Raw genomic sequence first — 23,326 nt, 5'->3', positions numbered from 1 at the left:
GTTATGTCCTCTAGGGGACTTCATGTCACTGCTGCTACCCCTTTGGGGGAACTAGGGAGGAGTTCTTGGTCATATCCTGTGTGGCAGCTGCATACACAGGATATGACCAAGGATATGACTCTGTTTTAGGTCCTTCTGGAAATGCTTTCTGTAGAACTTTTATCTCTTGGGGAGCCTTTGGAGACTCTCTGGACCATGGCCTGGATAGTGGCCACAGTTGCAGTTCACTTCTGTGGGCATTACCAGCATTATTTTGGCTTTGGGCATTATGTCCTTTCTTACTGCACTGTTTCTTAGTTTCTGGGACACCTTCCTCCTGTGCATGAGGCATTGTTTTCACTGTTGTGGGCAACATGTCTAACGTGGCACATGGGGGGGGGGATCTCTCCTTTGCTTTAGAGCTCCTGGGACAGGCTTCTGCTGCCCTTTGTGTGGATTAATGTGATCTTTTAGAGGGGTGTCGGATGGGTTCTGTGTTTCACCTGCAAATCTTTATCTTTATTCTCCCTTCCATCTCTTCTAATATATGGGCGTCATCCCCATCATTGGATGATATCCCTGCTCTCATTGAAGGTTTTTCCTCCCTAAGAAGCACCCCATTCTTCCTCTGCTGTTTTTGATGATGAGGATTTGCAGGCTGCAGTTGTGACTCCAATGCAATCCGCTGATGCAAACTTTGCCTACTCTAGTAGTGAAAATAAACCTTTCCCCTAAATTCTTCTTCAGCAAAAAAGAGCTGGTACCAGCTTTGATTAAATCAATGTGTAAGATCTTAAAAATTTAAGATTTTGATTTCTCTTTGGCAAAGGATCCGGTTGTTTTTAATATAAACAGATTTAATCATTCTGCAAATATTTTTTATCATCACTCCTTTTTTGATGTCTACAAGTCTACAAAGTTTCCCATGGAAGAATCCTTATTCTTTAATGTGGTTGTAAAGACTCAAGTTTTTTTACCTTCATGCATTCTATGCATGAAAGTGAAAAACCTTCTGTGTGCAGCCCCTCCTAATACTTATCTGAGCCCCATCTCGATCCAGCGATCTGCACAGGAGCCACGGCTGTCCTGGGTCTCTCCCTTGTCATTGGCTGAGACAGCAGTGGGAACCATTGTATCCTCCTGCTGTCAATCACAGCCAGTGAAACAATGAGGAGAGAGTGGGGGGTGGGGCTGAGCCATGTCTGTGTGTGAATGTTCACTCAGAGCAGCGGCTCTGGAGAAAGCCTGCTCTGGTTCCCCTCATAGCAAGCTGCTTACTATGGGCACACTTGGCACGAGGGAGGGGCCAGGAGCACTGGCAGGGGAACTGAGAAGAGGAGAAACAGTGCTGCTCTGTGCAAAACCACTGCACAGAGCAGGTAATTATGACATGTTTGTTGTTTTAAGAAAGAAAAATGCCTTTACAATCAGATAGATAGGAGGGCAGAGGATGTGGTGCCTCCTGTGTATACCATCGCTGGATCCTTACTGCGTCCTATCTGGAACAAAGCGCTTGTTACACAGACCTTAACAGAATGGACAAACTCTTACTTCAGAGATTATGGTGAAGTTGGTGGAAGAACTGATCTGGGGTCTTATGTCAGTGTGTGATGTGGTGTTGGATGCCAGCTCTTTACTAAATTTACTAAAACTGGAGAGTGCAAAACCTGATGCAGCTCTGCTTAGAAACCAAACAGCTTCCCTGTTTTTTTTATTTGGTCAAAGCTTAATTGAACTAGTTGACATTAGAAGCTGATTGGCAACCATGCACAGCTGCACCACATTTTGCACTCTCCAGTTTTAGTAAAACAAGCCCTGTATTTCTATTCACAAAGGACCTCTGATGAGGGAGCCAAGGCCTCCATGTCCTCCATCTCCAAGCCTATGGATACATCCTCTTCCGCATGATGGTTTGCCCACACCTATGCTTCTCCAGGTGGGGATATCTTACTTTCCAGAGAAGTTGGTTGAGAGCTGGTGGTATACAGATACAAGATGAAGTTCCTATCCCTTTTACTGGAGTGGTTCTTCTACGCCAGTCTTCATCCTACCGTACATCTCAACATCTGTGAGATTTGCATTGGCAGCGCACGGGGGTGATACTCCAGTTATCCCCTTTAGAAAAGTTTCAAAGGCACTGATTAAAACCTGTTCACTGTCCCAAAGAAAAGATAGAGTTTGGCCAATCCTGAAAATCAAACCCTCATGTGAGTGAACAAGATGTTCAATCAGTTTTGAACTCTCTCCATCAGGGGATCTGTTAGTCTTTTTCGACTACAAGGATACTTTTGGCCCTGTCACCCGTGCTTCCTCTGCTTTGTGATGAGTGGATCATAGCTGGTTTATGGTCTTCTTTTTGGCTTGGCTTCTACCTCTTGGGTATTCACCCTGTTTTAGCTTTATTGAGACTAGAAGGGATCTTGCTAGTTGGCTATCTTGACCGCCTCTCTTGATGTCCATCTGGGCCCTAAAGGAATTTGGTTGCTCTTAACCTTTAAACATCTGTTCTTTTCCCATCCTTACCAAGATTACCTTGGTCTGGTTATGCCCACTAGACTGGTCATTGTGTTTCTTCACTGGAAGATCTTGATGATGGATGCTAGCTCACCTAGCTGGAAAGGTGTGCTGGTTCACCTCTTAGCTCAGGGTCTCTGGTCCCAGGAGGAGGTTCACCTTCTCATAAGCATGCTGGAATGTCAATCAATCAAACTGTCTCCTCTGTGCTGGAGTCCTGAAAGGGCATTCTGTGTTGGTACAGTCTGACAGTACCACAGCAGAAGAAGACAATGTCTGCAGAGAATCACATTCGGTCTTTTCCAATGGGGTACATTCCAGGCATGGAATATTGGTAGACTGATTGTCCAAGTCACCTGAATCAAAGAGAGTGGTCTCTCCATCAGGAAACGTTTAAACCAGGGCTGACAGACATGATAATGATGGTGTCTTGCTTCAAATGCAAGGTGGACAGGTTTGTAGCCAGGAACAAGTAGAAACAAGATTATAAGTAGATTGATCAGATTGTATAAAGGCACAGTAGCTCTGATAAGGTTACCCTCAGCAAATACAGGGTGTTCCTCAAAAGAGCACCAGAGTAATAATCTTAAAGTCCAAAAGCTGTTAGTATTGATATTTGTTTACAAAAGGAAAACATAGAACAGGCAACGCAAAGTTTGAAGGCCTCCCCCTTCTGAGAGGCTACAAATTAGATATGAAAACCTATGAACTCCTATATTGATTTAATTTGTATTGCGGTATATCAACTTATAGCTATAAAAAATTCATAAAAACTTAAATGGATGTTCAGTTGAACGTCATACTATGACAGACGTACCTTGCAAACAGAGCCCTCCAGCGATGTACTGCCATCACTCCTGGTGCTTCTGTCTTCACCTGGTCTTCCTTCTGGGTTTGTATTCTTTAGCTGTTTGAATGGCCAGGCCATGATAGCATCATCCTTACACATGTACACGAGAGTCATCATGGCGGCACAGTGCTCTCTGCATTTACAGGACACTCAGTGTTCCATGAATCCAGAGAGTGCTGTGTATGCTCCAGTGACATTATCTGCTGGAGCCGATGCCACTATCTACTAAATGGCACAAGGTCAAACTTTCACAGGGACCTACAGGTAGGACTTTTTAATGTCTTACCTCTTGGGCAATGTTAAATCTTTGACTTTAATACCACTTTAAGCAATTCCTTAAAGGGACCCTGTTTCTATTAAAAAAGAAAAAGAAACGCCCCCCTGCAAAGAGAAAAATTCATACTTGCCTGCCTTAGCTCCTTGTCCCGGGAAATTAGTTCTCTTGAACAGCTAAACTTGGTAATAAATATTCAGCATTCCAACACTTCTGGGTGCTGGGTCAGAGTTGCAGAAGGGGGTGGTATCAGGGTGCAGTCAGAAGTGTGGATTGGGTCTTTGCTTACCCACACACAGATACACACTTACACCTACACCTACACACTCAGAGCTTGGAGTTGCTTAAAGGTAAGTTTAAGTACTCTCATTTAATCAGTGTAGGCTAGACAGCAGCAGATGAGTTTTAAATAGGTCTAATGTATATCTTGGTTTAGTTCAGTTAATACAGAAGGTTGTAATGGCAAAATCAGTAATGAATTTAAAAAAAGGAATGCATGGTTTTCTTAAAGTTAATAAAACCCAGATTTTTATTTACTTGGAATATGATGGTCATATGTTGATCCACGGAATGAATCTAACTGCCCTTGTGAGGTCAGGACAGATATTAATCACTGCGATGCAAAACTGACCATGGTTTCCCAAGGGATTTTGTTTTTCCTTTTCTGCACAACAGTGGTGAAGGGTTGAACTTGATGGATATGTGTCTTTATTCAGTCTAAGTAATTGCAAAGTCTTAAAAAAAACCTTTCCTTTAAAAGTGGTATAGCATATGCTTACTAACGTTTTTATGGTTCGTTAACAAAATTAAATTGTAATTCTGAAAGGTTCATCTTTTTTTAGTCTGCTTTATATTTTTGTGCAGCACTATAAACTTTTTCATATTTGTCTTTAAAAGTTACTGCTTTGTATTTTTTAAACTTATGCTTATGAGCTGTAGATATTTGTGTATAAATATCTTGTTTTTTAATCTGAAAACTGCTATAATGTACATGTGTATTTCAAGGTAAACATTTTTAAAAACAGCTTTTTAGTTGGTATAGCATAGATTTACTCTTCACTTTCACTTTTGTAAAAATTGGAGATAGATTGGACTTATATATATAACTGTGGTATTGCATTCACATTCTATTAGAAATTTTATTACGTATCAGTATTTCTGCTTTACTGAAGTCAGATACATAACTGAATATGAAATTGCCACAGGGACAGTAAAAATGTATTTTTTTTTACTTCTCAATATACCTACAAAAATAACTTAGATGCAACATACATAGTGGGACAGATTAACCATAAAAGCATTACAAAGTAATGTATTTTTCTTAAACTTTGTACAGGATATTATTAAAATGTCATATGTAGAAGCTATTACATATATATTATTCTCATTGTCATTTTGGAGCTATTTACATTAAATACAAACAAAATGTAGGTAAAAACAAAGTGGTGGCAAGTAATATCCAAGTGATTTCATTTTTTTGTTTTGGATCTTTTTAAACACTTTAACAGTGTGTGCCTAAACAGTTATACTGAATAATTCACTGTTTAATATAAAATATATTTAGAATTATTTAGAAGCATTATCACTAATAAGGTATTTGTCAGTAGCAATAACAAAATTATTATGTACCCCCAAAGACAGAGGCAGTACAGAGCCAAAAAAGGTGAAAGTATTGCACAAGGACGGAGATTTTATTTTTCAACATTAATTTTGAATCTGTCACGTATGCAAAGTTGCAATTATGTGTGTGTGTGTGTTTTTTTTGCAAACAATTCTTTTATTGGTGCTCTTGCTTTCAATAATTATTTTATCTTCTATATATTTAAAGGTAAAAAAAAAAATAAAGTTCATCATGGATTATTTTAAATCCATTAACATTACAAAGTACAAATGTTTATTCTAAAGTTTGTTTCCTTTCTCATGACAGTATAGTCACGTTCCTGGATTAGCACATGATAAACGTATTTACAAATATTTTTTTTCAATGAGTATTTTTGTTAACATTATACTACAAAAAAGAAAGTGAAATGAACAAAAAAACCTGAACTATCAAAATAGAATGGTAAACAAAACTGTTTACTAAGCAGAAACGGAAGGGCTAATTAGGTAACATTAGGGGTTAATAAGGAATTAAATAAGAAAAAAATAATTGTACAGCTTTTTTATGTAGCTGTTGTCATGATCAGAATCAGAACAAACCTATGATTTGCAATGACAGTTGCTGCATCAGTGTAACTGTAACTTTATAAAGATTACGTCTGCTTGAATTCAGTGATACTGAATCATGTAGAGCAGAGAGGATAGGTGAATAAATGTCCTGAAGGAACATTCTACTTTTGTTAAAAAATATAACAGTTGTAATGACTTAATTAAGGGCCCATTCACACCAAAAACTGCAACTGTGTGTTTTTTCCTTTACCCATGCATGCATTGGATGCGTGTTTCACATGATGTTGACGCGCGTTTTACATGCAGTTGACGTGCTTTTTCTATATGGATTTGACCTGTGAGGTCACTTTCTTCTTTCTTTTCTTCTATGTGCACTGTATTGCAGTGTGTTTGCATGCGTTTTTCCACATTTGCGGTGTATAAAAATGCAGCATGCTATACTTTTCTGCACTGCACTGCAATGGTGTGAACAATGCCCATAGGATAGCCTGGATTTTAGATTGTCTGTGCAGTTGGAGTGCAGTCTAAAATGCAGCCAACTGCATTCCATTGCATTCGTTGTGAAAGGGCCCTTACCGATTTTTGTGATTTAGTGTTATTAAAAATATTATACTGTTAAAGTTATTCAATTTTTAATCTGCAACCACTGTACTTTTCTGCAACTGTCAAATGTGGCTTCCTTACAATGTGGCAACCTGGAGGAGGCATCTCATGCAATGTTGGTGTGTGGAATGCTCCCAAAAATGTAATTTCCTGCTTATCTGATTGGTTCAGCGATTTTGTTAGAAGTCAGTAACCCCTGCAATAGGCATTTCAGATTTGGTGCAATACTCCTGAAGACTTGAAGACAAATTCTCAACAGATGCAGACACTTTTGTTTTCCTCATTAAAACACAGAGATTTGCTCAAGTGGTTATAATGAGCGCAAACCCTCTCATTCAGGAACCAGTCTGGAAAGGACATGAAACAAGCTGCTCAGTGGCATACTCTTCATTTGTACAATGTGTGAAGTACACATGGGCCCCAAGAGGAATGGGACCCAATCTGGTATCACACTGCACAGCACAATGGGATTTACAGAAAGTCAATGCTCTCCTGACTGAGCTGCAGCCTTTCACTCATAGCTGCAGGTCATGGAGATCCATTCTGTCAGCAAAGCTGTAGCTGTGGAGAGACTGGGACTTTTCTTTGTCTGCTGGTCTGGGGAGCAACCAGGGGCGGACTGACAACTCATGGGGCCCCTGGCAATTGGGGATCATGGGGCCCCTGTGTCCTTGCCCACACTCAAAACACACCCACAAAAGCCTATAAGAGGTGACCCTGGGCCCTCGGGCAGTGACCAAGTGCTTGAATGGTCAGTCTGCCCCTGGGAGCAACACAATGCCCCCCACTATCTGGCTCTTCTTGTATAGTATAGGCTACATCTGGATTATCTGGTGCTATGCCATCTAGTGTCAAAAAAGTATTACTGCAAGAGCATAATGACATTCTAATCACTCCCCTGCGGAGTAGTATGCATTCCCCCTCTCTAAACACAGACTGCTTTCTTCTCAGTTGGAGAGAGACTGTACCTTCTGGGTCACCACTCTTGACCGCTGGGATGGCTGTCCCTGTCTTAAAGTGGTTGTAAACCTCGGACATAAAAATTAACAAAGCATATCCCTCTATAGTGTGTACTTATGTATACTTGCCTCAGTCCAAAGCACTGAGTGTCATTTCTTTCTGATCTCTCTTCCCTCTGCTATCTGTAGTCACTCATAATAGGTTAAGGCAACACAACAGAATCCCGGCTGATGCCCCCCCCACCTCTTCCCCCCAGCACACAGCAGGTGACTGACAACCTCAGCTGTGTATGTTTCTCAATAAGCCTGTGTATAGGGGGTGTGTGTCCCTTCCCTCCTTTCAGCTCTCAGATTGCTCTAACTGTGCAGTGTGTGATGTCAGATCCCCGCCTCCTGACTTGTGCTGCTGAGAAATAGCCTTTGATCTGTATACCTTACACAGATCTGGGGAAAAGAGGGCTGCAGATAAATAGGTACACCTTACATTGGAGATTTTGTTTCATCTCTGTGTATCACCTGAGGCTGTTCACTTTCTATATGTAAGAGTTTACAACCACTTTAAGTGCTCTGCACTAAAAAAAAACCTTCTGCTATATCAAGTCATTCCTGATTCCAGAGGTCTGTGATCTTTGTTCAGAGTCCAGTGACCTGTGTCCAGAGTCCAGTGCCTGTGTCCAGAGACCTGTGTCCTGTATCCAGTGACTTTTGCCCAGAGTCCATTGACCTGTGCCCAGAGTCCAGAGTCCTGTGACCTCTGTCTGGAGTTCTGTGCCCTCTGTCCGGAGTCCAGTGACCTGTGTCCAGTGACTTGTGCCCAGAGTCCATTGACTTGTGCCCAGAGTCCATTGACCTGTGCCCAGAGTCCTGTGACCTTTGTCCGGAGTCCAGTGACCTGGTTCCAGAGTCCAGTTACCTGTGTCCAGAGTCCATGATGCTGCCACCACCATGCTTCATTGTGGGTATGGTGTTTGTTTGGTGATGGGCAATGTTGTTTTTGTGCCAAACATATCTTTTAGAATTATGGCCAAAAATTTCAACCTTGGTTTCATCAGACCATAACACATTTTCCCACATGCTTTTGGGAGCCTTCAGATGTGACTTTTCTTCATAAGAAAATGCTTCTGTCTTGCCACTCTACCCCATAACCCAGACATATGAAGAATACGGGAGATTGTTGTCACATGCACCACACAGCCAGTACTTGCCAGATATTCCTGCAGTTCATTTAATGTTGCTGTAGGCCTCTTGTTAGCATCCCAGACCAGTTTTCTTCTCGTCTTTTCATCAATTTTGGAGGGATTTCCAGTTCTTGGTGATTTCACTGTTACTTCATATTTTCTCCACTTGATGATAACTGTCTTTACTGTGTTCCATGGTATATCTAATGCCTTGGAAGTTCTTTTGTACCCTTCTGCTGACTGATAACTTTTACCAAAGAAATCCCTCTGATGCTTTGGAAGTTCTTTTGCTGTAGGATGCGACTAAGCAAATTTCAGGAAAGACCTACTAGAACAGCTGAACTTTATTTGGGGTTAATCAGAGGCACTTTAAATGATGGTAAGTGTGTACTGACTCCTATTTAACATGAATTTGAATGTGATTGCTTAATTCTGAACACAGCTACATCCCCAGTTATAAGAGGGTGTGCATACTTATGCAACCACATTATTTTAGTTTTTTTATATTTATGTCCCCCTTTAAAAGATTTCAGATTGTTTTTCAATTGAGTTGTACAGTTTATATGTCACTTTAAAGGTGGAAAAATTTCTGAAATTATTTATCTTTGTCTAATTTTTTTACATCACAGAAACATGGCATTTTAACAGGGGTGTGTAGACTTTTTATATCCACTGTATATCACAACGGCTAAATCTGTGTCTGTATTGCATATTCAAACTGTAATACCATAAATAATAACATTTTATTAGATTTTTTTACTCCAGGAGTATATAATGAGTCAATTGAAATGTACTGATTTCGATTTAGTTTTAGTCATAGTCTTTTGACTAAAATGCCACTTTAATTTTAGTTGTAGTTTAGTCATCTGAATTGTTTTAGTTTTAGTCCTATTTTAGTCAACTAAAATAGTGTTCATTTTGTCAATGAAAATATATTCATCAACAAAATTAACACTGCTGTCAGGTTCCTGTTGGTGCATACTGTGACACTTCAGGAATTTCTTAATGCAGACATATTTACTGATAGGTCCACTTTATAAACCCTCTTCGGTCCAGTTCTGTCATTGTCACTTTATCTGAGCACACTGCCAGTATGACCAAATGACTGAAATATGTCTTCATCATTTTTTTATTGTTTTGTTGCATAAAAAAAGGTTAGACATTGTTATATGACGTAGTAGAGCCTCATTGTTCTATATCACAAATCTTCACCATAAAAAAAGGTTCACTGTATAATGCAGGGCTCTCCAGACCTTATAAACAAAGGGCCAGTTTTATGTCCTTTTGGCATCAGGTGGGCCAGACGGTGAACAGTGGGAGTAAACAATGCCCCATCCTTGGTTTTAGTGTGAGGAATAGTGCCCCATAGTTGGTATCAGTGGGAGGGCCAGATAAAGGCAAGTAAAGGGCTGCATATGGCACCTGGGCCACAGTTTGCTTTAGACGATCCACATCAGCTTAAATTTAATTTTACTTGTTCCTTGATCCATAAAGGTTTTAGTAGCTGTCATATAAAACATTATTTTATTATTTCATGTTAAAGAGAGCCTGTCATGTTACAAGAGAGAGTAGCTTTGTCATAGAACTGTAACATTACACCTGGAGGCTGTAATTAGAGTTGAGCTTGGGCACCATCTGAAGAGGTGGGAATGACCAAGCCCACGGCTTTTTGGGGTAAAAAAGAGCATTCTCAGTTCAGGTACCCTTGAATTTGGAGGACGCCTGAGTTTGCCTCCAGTTGCCATATTGCAACGAAGAGCTGGCTCAGTACCAAATACTGACATGGTAAAGAGAGATACATATTTACAAGAAACTCAAGAGATTGCTATCATTGTTAAAATATTAACCCCTTATAATTAAGCACTTTCAGCAGCTGATTTATTAAACTTCTTTATTTCTTATTCTGTGCCAGTGTTCCAATTTAACCATTTGCCTACCAGGCACTTATACCCCCTTCGTGCCCAGGCCAATTTTCAGCCTTCAGCACTGTCGCACTTTGAATGACAATTGCGTGGTCATGCAACACTGCACCCGTTTGAAATTTTTACCATTTTTTTTCATACAAATAGAGCTTTATTTTGGTGGTATGCACTTGCCACTGGGTGTTTTATTTTTTACTCTATGAATAAAAAAAAGAGCAAAAAGTTTTTCTTTGTTTCTATTTTAACATTTTGCAAACAGGTAATTTTTCTCCTTCACTGATGTGCGTTGATGAGTCTGCACTGGTAGGCAGCACTGATGGGCACTGATAGGTAGCACTGACGGGCACTGATGGGCACTGATAGGCTACACTGATGAGGTGCTACTGATATGCAACAATGATGGGCACTGATAGGCGGCACTGATATGCAACAATGATGGGCACTGATATGCTGCACTGATGGGCACTGATAGGAAGCACTGATGGATGGCACTGACTGGCGGCACTGCTGGACACTGACTGGTGGCACTGATGGGTGGCACTGCTGGACACAGGTTGGTGGCACTGCTGGGCACTGATGGACACAGGTGGGTGGCACTGCTGGGCATTTGTGGGTGGCACTGGTGGGTGGCACTGCTAGGCGCTGATCATTAGTGCCCTGATGATCAGTGCCAATCCATCCTCTGACAATTGTCCATCCACTGACAATTGCCGGTTATCGGCAGTACTTTCCTCACGCTGTGTCATTGGACATGGCTGATCACGTGGTAAAAGGCCGCTGTGATTGGCCTTTTACCACATCACGTGATCAGCCCGGGGGTGTGTGGGAGGACGCATTCTGGAAAGACGTCATATGACGCCCTCCCAGAACTGACCGTCCATGGTGAAGCCGTCAGGTCAGCTATCTGCGGGCGACAAGTGGTTAAGCTGGTGCCTTGACCACTGCCCCAGGTTTTCCTGTTTCAAAGTGGCTTCTTTCTTTTACAGCATCCTAAGGAGCCACCTTTGCATGCAGCGACTAGAGTTGTGTCTCCCTACGCTGTGTGCACCAATTGAAAGAGTACTTGTAAATTTTCTGATACCTAAAACAGATACCTTTGTGGTGCGATTTGAGCTCATAAAAAATGAATGGGCTCAAAACGTATTGCAAAGAATCGCATGTGATTTGAACAGGAATGCGATGTGATTTCCCTGCGGGTGCTGTGCGGTTTTAGCCATACAAAATGAATGGCTCAGATTGCACTGCAAATCACACCACACCCGAAGGGAAACAGCATGTGGTTCGGACAGGAAGATTTCTTTACGGTTGCTGAATTCCAGGAAGTTATTTTAAAGAAAAACACCAATTAATGCAGTTAATTATTTGTTTAAAAAAATAAACAGAATTTAAAATGCAGCTAGTATAAAAACCTACATTTGGATTCATTTTGGCCATTTTAAACCTCCTGGACTATGCAGGGCTATGAACATTACAGGCGTGGATGGACAGAAATAAAAATCCTTAGGCGGGTAAAACAACTCCCATTTATGTATTTCAGCTGTGTATTTTGCTGTTTCCCTGAGGTTTAGTTTACAATGAAACTCCCAGCTTTTGTTGCCAAACGTCTATTTAGATTCCTACCTGATTCTGATTACAAACATACTGTTCCTTTGGGTTGTTGAGATTATTCTGAAGCAGAACCAAACAGGAATTTTTGAAGGGAAAATGAGGTTATCAATCAGTAGTTCTGTGTATATTACTGTAATGGTGTATTGTATTTAATAAACAGATTATAATCTCCAGCATGCTGTAAACGATGAAGAATTTGTATTGTTTCCTTTACTTGTTTTCTTTGCAGAGTTTTTTGGTGTGGTAGTTGATCGCCACTGGGTTTTTTTTTTTTTTTTTTAATATATAAATGAAAATAGACAGTACATTTTTTAAAAAACAATATTTTTTACTTTCTGCTATCAAACGGATCCAATTAAAAATAAAAAAAATAATTTCTTCATAAATTTAGGCTAAAATGTATTCATCTACATGTCTTTGGTAAAAAAAAAAATCCTAATAAGTGTATATTGATTGGTTTGTGTGAAAGTTATAGAGTTTGCAATCTATGGAATATAATATGGTGGTGATCAACAAGTTATAACTGACACTGGGTGGGAACTGTCACTGACATCACCAGTGACACTAATACAGAAAGCAGTAATAATTCTATATACTGTCACTGTACTAATGACACTGTCTGGGAAGAGGTTAACCCCTTGATTACCCCAAGACTTTAAGTGTGTGCCTAACACTTGATAATGTGTGTATTATATGCTGCTTTTAACTAAAAACCTCTTTGTTCCTTTGCAGGAGTGGGGGGTGGCTGTTGGAGTTGATTGGGGGTGGCCAGTGACATATGCATTGTACTGGGTATGGGCGATCCTGAAGAGGTTAAAATTGTCTGTCTTTACCAACTGTGGAAGCTGGAGGCATCCCTTTTCTTCTTAACCCCTTCCCACCGCATGTAAACATATATGCTGCCTCACAAAAGCCGGTCATCTTCCGTAAGATGGCGTATACACTATATTGCCAAAAGTATTGGGACGCCTGCCTTTACCCGACATTAACCTGTAATGGCATACTTGTCTTAGTTCATAGGGTTTAGTATTGAGTTGGCCCATCCTTGGCAGCTATAACAGCTTCAACTCTTTTGGGAAGGATGTCCACAAGGTTTAGGAGTGTCTATGGAAGTGTTTGACCATTCTTCCAGAAGCACATTTGTGAGGTCAGGCACTGATGTCGGGCAAGAAGGCCTGGCTCGCAGTCTCCGCTCTAATTCATCCCAAAGGTGTTTTTCCGAGTTGAGGTCAGGACTCTTTGCAGGTCAGTCAAGTTCCTCCACCCCAAACTCGCTCATCCTTGTCCATATGGACCTTTCTTTGTGCACTGGTGCGCAGTCATGTTGGAACAGGATGGGGCCATCTGTTCCCAAAAAGTTGGGAGCATGAAATTTGTTAAAATGTCTTGGTATGCTGACACCTTAAGAGTTCCCTTCACTGGAACTAAGGGGCCAAGCCCAACCCCTGAAAAACAACCCTACATCATAATACCCCCTCCACCAAACTTTACGCTTGGCACAATGCAATCAGGCAAGTACCATTCTCCTGGCAACTGCCAAACCCAGACACGTCCATCGGATTGCCAGAGAAGCGGGATTCGTCACTCCATAGAACATGTCTATACTGCTATTGAGTACAGTGGCGGTGTGCTTTACACCACTACATCCGACGCTTTGCATTGCACTTGCTGATGTAAGGATTGGATGCAGCTGCTCGGCCATGGAAACCCATTCCATGAAGTTCTCTTCTCTATGCACCGTTGTTGTGCTAATCTGAAGGTCACACAAAGTTTGGAGGTGTTTAGCTATTGACTCTGCGGACAGTTGGTGACTTCTGTGCTCTTCAGCATGCACTGACCCGCTCTGTCTTTTTACGTGGCCTACCACTTTGTGGCTGAGTTGCTGCTCCCAGTAGCTTCCACTTTGTTATAACACCACTAATAGTTGACCATGGAATATTTAGTATCAAGGAAATTTCATGGATGGACTTATTGCACAGGTGGCAACCTATCACAGTACCACGCTTGAATTCACTGAGCGACCCATTCTTTCACAAATGTTTGTAGAAGCAGTCTGTATGCCTAGGTGCTGGAATTTATACACCTGTGGCCACGGAGGTGATTGGAACACCTGAATCCAATGATTTGGAGGGTTGGCCCAATACTTTTAGCAATATAGTGTATGTGTACCTGTGTATGTGTTGGGAGTGCGCTATGCAGCATGGTCCCAGCACAGAGCCCTGGGTCCTCTACTAACTATTGAACCACCCCTGTTTTTCGATTCTCTGAGTGGAAAGAAAGATACATTGTAGAGAAGAAATGCGTAAAAATAAACAAAAACACCCCTCCATGTTAGCCTATGTGTCCATGCACACATAGGCATTAAGAGGAGTTTAGAGGCAGGGGCCTTTAGAAGAAGAAAAAGCATCAAACGTTTTTTTTCTGCCAAAACACTGCTGCCAGGAGGAAAGGCATCTTGGAGAGATTGCCAAATGTCCAGTGTACAGCTGGTCCCGGCAGCTACTGATTGCTAGTGGGGATCGAGAGCTGTGTTTGACAGTATGGTCCCTGCGCTGTGAGTGTGTGCTCAGCATAGAAAAATCGGGCAACTGGTGATGCATGTGTGCGGAATGTGGGCATTAAAGCCAACCCTTTTTGCCATTGCACATGCAGTATGTGCGACAACAGGTTAAATGTGGTGGCTGTGTTAGTTTTCTGTTTTGTCATCTGGTATTATGGCCAGTAAGGCTCGGTTCACACTACTGCAACCTGAAAGTCGTGTGACTTACGGTACGACTTTGCCAGGCGACTTCCTAGCGACTTGATAAAACCTGACTACTACTTTGATGCGACTTAATGCAACTTTGAAGCGACTTCCACGCCATGCGACTTTGCTTTTGGTCAATGAGAATGTAATATCCTGTGATGTCGGATTCAAATCACATCAATATAGATGAGGATCTAACTTAGAGGTGATTTTCATTAAAGTCTAGGGGCACAAGTCGGATAGAAGTCACCTTGAAGTAGTACAGGAACCTTCCTAAAGTCGGAGAAACTTCAGTAGTGCTAATTAAGACAGCTCTTGTTGATTAACACAGGATTTCACATGTCATGTGACTTGGGGTCTCACAAGTCGGATTCCAAGTCGTGGCAATGTGAACTGAGCCTTATACATTTTCTGTCTTAGGTTATCTCCACTCCACTGAAGAAGCAATGGAGACGCCTGTGTACAGCAGCATTGTTAGTCTGGGTTGAGGGTGGTGTTAGACTAGCAGATTTAGGCCCCTTTCACATGGACGTTCCACCCACCGACATCCAATCTGATCTGATCCGCCATTAAGAGACTGATGGGGATCCATTCCCCTTCCATCCATCGAATCGGATGAGATGGCAGTCTAATGCAAACAGACAGGCGATCCTTTTACAGCCGACCGCCCATAGAGGGCAGCAGTGGAGCAGAGCGGACACAGACCTGTCATCTGCTCAGCAGGGATCAGCGGACAGATCCACCGCTGAGCAAGCGGATCTGCTGATGGGTCTGCCCTGTGTGAAACGGGCCTTAGATGGACTTAATTAAAAAGTTAAAGTGGAACTCCAGCTAACACTTTTTAAGCAGTTACAGCAACAGTTTGTTTTCAAGGGCTTTACATAAATGAATAAAAGCTTGTCATTTTATGCACCCCTGTCAGTGGTAAATGGTTTGCCCCAACATATTTTTTCAGGACAGCTTGATCTGCTAAAGTGGTTGTAAACCCTTATATATATATCCAGTGAAGTGACTGGCCTCAGGTGGTACACAGAGATGAAACGAATCCTTCTACATCTTTCTACAAGTTATACCTGTTTATCTGCAGTATTTTCTTCTCCACATCCATTCATAGTGCTTAATTCATACAATTTGTCTGATTTTAAAACAGCAAGGGGAGGGATCTCAAGTTACATTCTGCAGATCTCAGTGAGAAGAGCTCTGAGAGCTAATTGAAGGGAAGGGACACACCACCTTCTCACAGCTCACAGGAACAGAGCTGAGGTTTTGAATCACAGGTTGTGTCATGGAGCTCCCTCCCTTGACACCTTTTTTTCTTGGTATCAGGAAAACTTGTTAGAAATGATTCGTGCTGATAGCAAAGGAACGAGGTAGTGGACAAAAATGACACTTAGTGCTCTTGATTGAGACAAGTACACAATATAAGGGCATATGCTTTGTTCATATTTCATGTCTGAGGTTCACAACGCTTTAAACAAAGTAGAAAAAAATTACTTGCTTGATTAGTAGGTTAACCTCCCTGGCAGTATTCCCAAGTGTAGCTCGGGGTAAAGTTTCAGTACCACAAGCGGTAACTCCGAGCTACACTTGGGAATACCATGCGGCGCTGCTCCGCGATCCCTTCTTCACTTACCTTGTCCTGCGCTCCCACGATGTCCCTCCTGCAGTGTCCCCTGCAATGTAATCCGGCGGATGCCGGCATCTGTCATCTGGGTTCTGTCCTCTGCGAGCGTCGGAACGTACGGGGGGATGGAACGGCGCGAAATTTGAAAATAACAAAAAGTGACATTCACTAAAATCACTAAAATCACATAGTAAAACATACTGTACCAAACCATTTCACATACATTTTGTCCCGAGTGCTTTGTCCTGTGCCCTGTCTGCATTTTGACTGTTCTTTCTGCCTGGAAACTGAGAAATGTCCATGGCGTCCAAAAAGTGTCCCTTTAGGTCAAAAGCGGTTTTAGACCAGCTAGAGAACAGAGATAGTAAATTAGTACTACTTGCAGAATTGAGTGATAATGATTCGTGGGGAAATTCGTCATCAGACACTGAAAACGATTTTGCGACTTTGCTCAGTGATGTGCAAACTTGGTGCTAAATTTCAGTGTTTTTGGTTTGATTATATTATTGAATTAAATGTATTATTATTATATTTTTTTTTTATGATTATTTATTAAATTATAATTTATGATTTCGTGTTTCAAGTTTTATCATACCCGGGATGTTTACTAGACTCTTGACAGATTTCAGTGAGTTATTCCTAAAACTTACAGGCCTACAATATAAAACGCCAAATTTCCATGCAATATAATGGTACCGCTTTCAGCACCAAAAATCTGAAATAATCATACCGCCAGGGAGCTTAAAAAAATAGGAAAAAAGCCCAAAAAGAGAAAATAGTGCAGCCACCACATTTAAGACTAGGTAAGCTGTAAAATATAACATTTTTGTTTTTGGATTTAATACCACTTTAAAAACAATAGCATCATGCAAGCCAGTGTTTAGTTTCTGACTGTATCTAGTGAAATGCATCAAGCTTCCAATTATTTGCCTGTCTGTTTCATCACTGAAGTATACCAAGAATGTTCTGCAAAATTATTAATGGTTTGTAATGAATAGCACATTTATCCAAGCTTGGAACCATGTGGAAATTGCCTTCACTATTAGTTTATTTTCGCATCAACGTTTCACTCAAGCCAAACATTTTGTATTTAGACTGACTTTTTAGGCTGGTATTTGTTTTGGGCTTTTAGCTACCCACCTGCAAAATCCATTTAACTGACAGTGTTCTCACCTTATTACTGGCCCTCATTGTGAGCTTGTAAAACTGTAGGCCAACTCTTTGCTAGTTGTTGCCAAAAATTGCATCTGAAAAAGCAAAATAAAACAATTAACAGGAAAAAAAATCAGACAATTGATCTATAATAACAGGGGTGCGGGAAGTGTGGTCCGCACCTGGGTGACATCTGCTAGAGGGGAAACAGGGCCGCCATCAGTGGGTGGGCAGCCACATGTACGGGGCTCGGGCTCCCAATGATTCTTCTGTGGCTCTGTCCCTGCAGTCCCACCTCCTGCCTGCTGCTGCCAATATTAGTGATTGGTTGCTAGGGCTTCCTGATGTTTAGCAACCAACCACTTGGTAGGTCTGCCCCCAGCATTGAGTGGAGAAGTTAGCCAAACGTCCTTCTCCAGACCTGGCTGCTGCACTGTGTTCCTGAGCCCACCAAATTTGACCATTGAGTCCTGCCCACAGATTTCCAGCTACTGGCTCCCAGCTTCCCATCAAGCCCTTGGTAAGGGAATTCAACATGAGGGACACTGATGGGGGACTTCTAATGATGGGGACACTGATGGGGGACCTCTAGTGATGGGGACACTGATGGGGAACCTCTAATGATGGGGAACCTCTGATGATGGGGACACTGATGGAGGGACTTTTACTGAGGGGGACACTGATGGTGGGACTTTTAATGATGTGGACACTGATGGGGGACATCTAATGATTGGGACATTGATGTTGACCTCTAATTATGGGGACACTGATGGGGGTCCTCTAATGATGGGGACACTGATGGGGAACCTCTAATGATGGGGGACCTCTGATGATGGGGACACTGATGGAGGGACTTTTACTGAGGGGGACACTGATGTTGGGACTTTTAATGATGTGGACACTGATGGGGGACCTCTAATGATGGGGACACTGATGGGGGACCTCTAATGATGGGGACACTGATGGGCAACCTCTAATGATGGGGGACCTCTGATGATGGGAACGCTGATGGAGGGACTTTTACTGAGGGGGACACTGATGGTGGGACTTTTAATGATGTGGACACTGATGGGGGACATCTAATGATGGGGACACTGATGGGGACCTCTAGTTATGGGGACACTGATGGGGGACCTCTGATGATGGGGGACCTCTGATGATGGGGGACCTCTGATGATGGGGACAGTGATGGAGGGACTTTTAATGAGGGGGACACTGATGGTGGGACTTTTAATGATGTTTACACTGATGGTGGACTTCTAATGATGGGGACACTGATGGGGGACCTCTAGTGATGTGGACACTGATGGAGGGAGACCATTAAGTAGGATGTGATATCTGACCACGATGGTGTCACCTGCATCCGTGACAGCGCATGGATCGGCCCGCCGGCTCCCACCGTATCATTTACTGGGGTGCACAACACGACCGCGCACTGCCCCTCTGAAACTAGCCTGCCCAGCACCTTGCAGAGTACTGTGGCAAGCTAGACAGGAGAGTGCTCGATGTGCTAGTCTGCCCAGTGTCTACTGCTCTCTCCTGTTCCTGCTATCGCTCCACAGCAGCAGAACACAGCATTGTGGCAGGCTAGAGGGGGAGAGTTGCGTCAATGTGATGCCGTAAAATTATTTGAGGGGGGGAGGGGGGGTGACACCATGTTTATCTCACCAGGTGACACCAACTCTAATTATGCCACTGTAAATAAAGAGAAGTCAAACAATATTCTTCAAGAAAAAAGGTTAAGTGCCATAATAACTTCAATATATAATATGACCACAAATTAGGAGCTCACCAAAAGAAGCAACCTCCTTAACTGAAGATATGTTATATATCGCTGCAAGTGTCTGTAGCATCTTGTGCCCCATTCAGGTATAAAAGGCTAAGGAATTCATCTAACGATCCAACTCAGAATTGTGTGTACAAGAATGAGCTCAGATACAAAAGAAGCTATATTTGGTAACGTACTGTTTTACTCAAATAAAAGCCTAAAATCGGCAGAAAATTGGTTTATGCTTGGGGCAAAATGTACTGTAGGTAGCATGAGGCTCAAGCTGAATTGCTCTACAGTACATGATTCAGCAGACACAAAATAGTATGGCTCAGTAACTAACATCTCCACATCCCGCCCAACACACTTCATTATTACTACTTCGTCAGGGGCACAGAAATAATAAATAAAAAAAACATATATTTTTAACCAGAAATATGTTACATTAAGATGTGAGCATCAGCAAATGTGGCGTGTTTTCGCTTGAGCCAGACCGCATGGTGCCACAGTACCATACAGCTTGGTACCACGCAATTTTTAATTAAAAGGGCCAGGGATGTTTTTCCCTACAATTCTGCAGGTAGGGCAGCCCAATGAAATCAAAAAGAATGAAGACGTCATCTCAGCCTAAGCAGTCACTTGCCTGGAGCTTAGGGACTGCTTTTTAACTCCTTTGCGCCGGCTGTACGCAAATATGCAGCCTCTTGGCGGGTGGGCCTTGGCAAAGAGAGGCTGATTATTTGCATACCCAAATGTAAACAAACATGTGCCAAGAGCTTGTGCCCTGTGTGCTCCCGCCGCAGTTCCCGATACCTAATGGAAAGCTCCCAATCACTACTTGTGATCAGGAGCTTTCCAATCATGTGACAGCTAACAGCACTGGCATTAGAAACCCCTTGTAGGGCTGGGAGGTGCAGAATTAAGGGGTTAATTATTATTATTAAATTTGGAGCTCTTGTGAAAAATTACATTGTTGTGAATGTTGATATTGTTATTTATTATCGCAGACACTTTAAGGCTGTATTCACACCAATAGAGAAAAATATCATCTGTTGTATCATTTTTTGCTAAGTTTTTCAGCTTTTCCATCAGATTTGATTTCTTCTTTTAATATTGTTATTGATTTTTTTTGTTAGGGTAAGAGTTAAGTTTAGGGTTAGAATTAGGGGTTGGGTTAAGGTTAGGAATAGGGGCTATTGTTTGGGGAAGGGATTAATGTTGTATTTATTGTCTTCTTCTTATTTATTTAATCTTTATTTTTTTTTAGGGTTAGGGTGTTAATAATAATACTAGTACTAATAATAAATTAATAAATAAATGTAAAATAAATACATAAATAAAAATAGTCATAAATAAATATTAAATATTCACAATAAATGAATACTATGTAATATTAAATAAGTAAATAACCCCCTAACCCCCCCTTAAAAACAAATTATTAATAAAAAAATAAACAAACACCCTAACACAAAATACATTATTATTATTATTATTATTATTAATAATAATAATAAATTATTATTATTATTAATTTTGGGTTCAGGTTTGGGTTTATATTTACTACTATATTATTAGAAATACTATTATTAGTAGTAATAATTTATAAAAAAATTTAGGGTTAGGGGTTAAGGTTAGGGGTTAGTTATTATTACATAGTATTAATTTTTATTTTATTTATTTATGCTGATTTTTATTTATTTGTGTATTTATTTTACATTTATTTAATCATATATTATTACTATTTTTTTTTCAATTTTTCATTTGAGCAGAAAATCTCAAAACGCGTGACAAAACGTGCAAAAATGCCCTGGTATGGTTCAGTATTTGGGGCCATGCATGAATTCCCCTCTTCCCTGGTCAACCAGGCTGCATGCTTGGATAGAGACCTAAAACCTTGACTAATGGGTGGGCTTAGCTTGTAATATATCTGTTAACATTCTGCTTAGAAGCAGCAAAACCACGATTTTCTTTTGTATATTTGTCTGTTTATACATGAAAGCAATCCATTATTGCGAGACTAAATATAACACATTAAAGTACGATCAGTTACTCCATTAGAGATCTCCTGTTACGTTTTATTAGCATTTTAAGTCTGCTTTGGCATGCACCCAAGAGAAGCATGCCCATCTGGAACAACAAACTTTTTGTATCTTATTTTTAGTTTTCATTCCGCTCAGTTAGTGTGTTTATGCCCGCTTACATTATTTGGATTAGAAATCAGGGATATTGCAGCTTTCATGGCTTTGAAAACCCTCTCAAAATATTCTTTGATGTTATTTTAAGAATTTCAGACATACAGGCCTTGTACATTGTGAGGTCTGTGAACCGCTTTTCATTTCTTTATCACTGATACCTCTTGGCACACAACAAAATGTAAATGATTGGAACTACACTTTATTTTACATCACTGTAAGTGATAGATATGTTAGCACTGCTTGATATTCATCCCAACCAGACTTCATCGCCAGACCATTAATTTAAACAAAAATGTAAAGTTATACTAAAGGCTTATTTTTTTCAGTAAAAAAGAGGTAATACTTATTTACTCAAAGATATTGCACAGAAAGGTCATTTTCCTTCTCTTCTGGGAGTCATCTGCTGGCGCTGACAGCTTCTCCCTCGTATGGGTGCCTCCTGCAGGGAAGCTGGGTGCTGAGAAAGCACCAGTGCATGCACTTTCCTGAGCCGGTCTGTGTGCATCCATAGACATACACAGTGCCACTAAGGCACACCCCCACTGCCTCATCACAAGAGTTTGACTGACTACCTATGGCTACGCTGCCCTCACAGGGGCGGACAGACAATTCATGGGACCCCCGGGCAATAGGGGATCATTGGGACCCTGTGTCCTTGCCCACACTCAAAGCACACCCAAAAAAGTCTATAAAAAGGTACCAGGGGCATTTCATGGGGCCCCCTTCTTACCCTGGGCCCTCGGGCAGTGCCTGAGTGCTCGAATGGTCAGTCCGCCCCTGTGCCCTCAGCTTCTACTGTGAAAGCAGAAAGTGAAGGGTGCGGTGCTGAAGCCAGAGACAGTGATGGAGTGACCCTCCCCCCCCCCCCCCCCCCGGCAACTACATAAAAGGTTATGTAGGGAGGTGAGGGGTGGAGGAGCTGGGTCAGCACAGACAGCAATTAGACATTCCAAGAAGGTAAAAGGGCAATGACACAGCAGGATGAAGAGAGCAGTGCTTCCTGGGTTAGTCAATGTTTCTAGCCGGCTTAGAGGCCCATTGCAGGTTATTAACCACTTCCGTGCCGCCCTATAGCAGAAATAATGCTACAGGGCGGCACGGGTGTGCAAGACTACGTATATATATATATATATATATATATATATATATACTGTGTATTTGATTTTGCAGTTCCTGGTAGGGGACGTGCTTGCGCCCTACCTGTGCCACCATTTGCGGCCTCAGCTGTCAATCACCGGGTCCCGGCCGGTGATTTCTTGCCAACACCAAAAATACATGTGTTTTTGCCTCGTTTGTACCACGTTTGCGGTGCATTTTTTACAGGATATGTGACTAAAGAAAACGCACCAAAAATGCAACGCGGGTGCATTTTTGATGAGTTTTTAATTGATTTCAATGTGGAGGTGCGTTTTTGGTGTGTTTTATTTTACCGCACCAAAAATGCAGCAAGCAGGATTTTAAGCACCAGACCCGCAACAGATCAGTGTGAAGATTTCAATAGGAATACATGATCACATATTTTTTTCCCCCTTTTTTTTAAACACAATAGTGGAAGAAAAATGAATGCGTGAAAGCCTAAAGGAGAGGTTTTACCTGCCAGTGGTTTTATTTTTCTGTCCAGTTAGCCCCAAAATTTCCACAACCCTAGCAGACAGCAGAGCCAGGCTTCTGATGTGACGTGTCACTCCTGCAGTTATGCAAAACATCTTGGCGCCTCCCTGCCCCGGGATTGGTCAGTAAATGAGCAGCAGCACACTGGTAAGCCATCACTGTGCTCTCTCTTCC

General features: G+C 41.6%; 1 protein-coding gene across 2 annotated transcripts in view; it reads left to right on the top strand.

Annotated features, from left to right (window-relative positions):
- Positions 1–23,326, top strand: part of CORIN (corin, serine peptidase) — a 329,820-nt gene that overhangs the window by 50,977 nt on the left and 255,517 nt on the right. The window lies entirely within an intron of this gene.

The sequence above is a fragment of the Staurois parvus genome, unplaced genomic scaffold (genome assembly GCF_062004578.1).
Source record: "Staurois parvus isolate SC_StPar_1 unplaced genomic scaffold, SC_StPar_1.0 ptg000980l, whole genome shotgun sequence".
Taxonomy (NCBI): domain Eukaryota; kingdom Metazoa; phylum Chordata; class Amphibia; order Anura; family Ranidae; genus Staurois; species Staurois parvus.
This window is presented reverse-complemented; position numbering and strand designations above follow the sequence as displayed.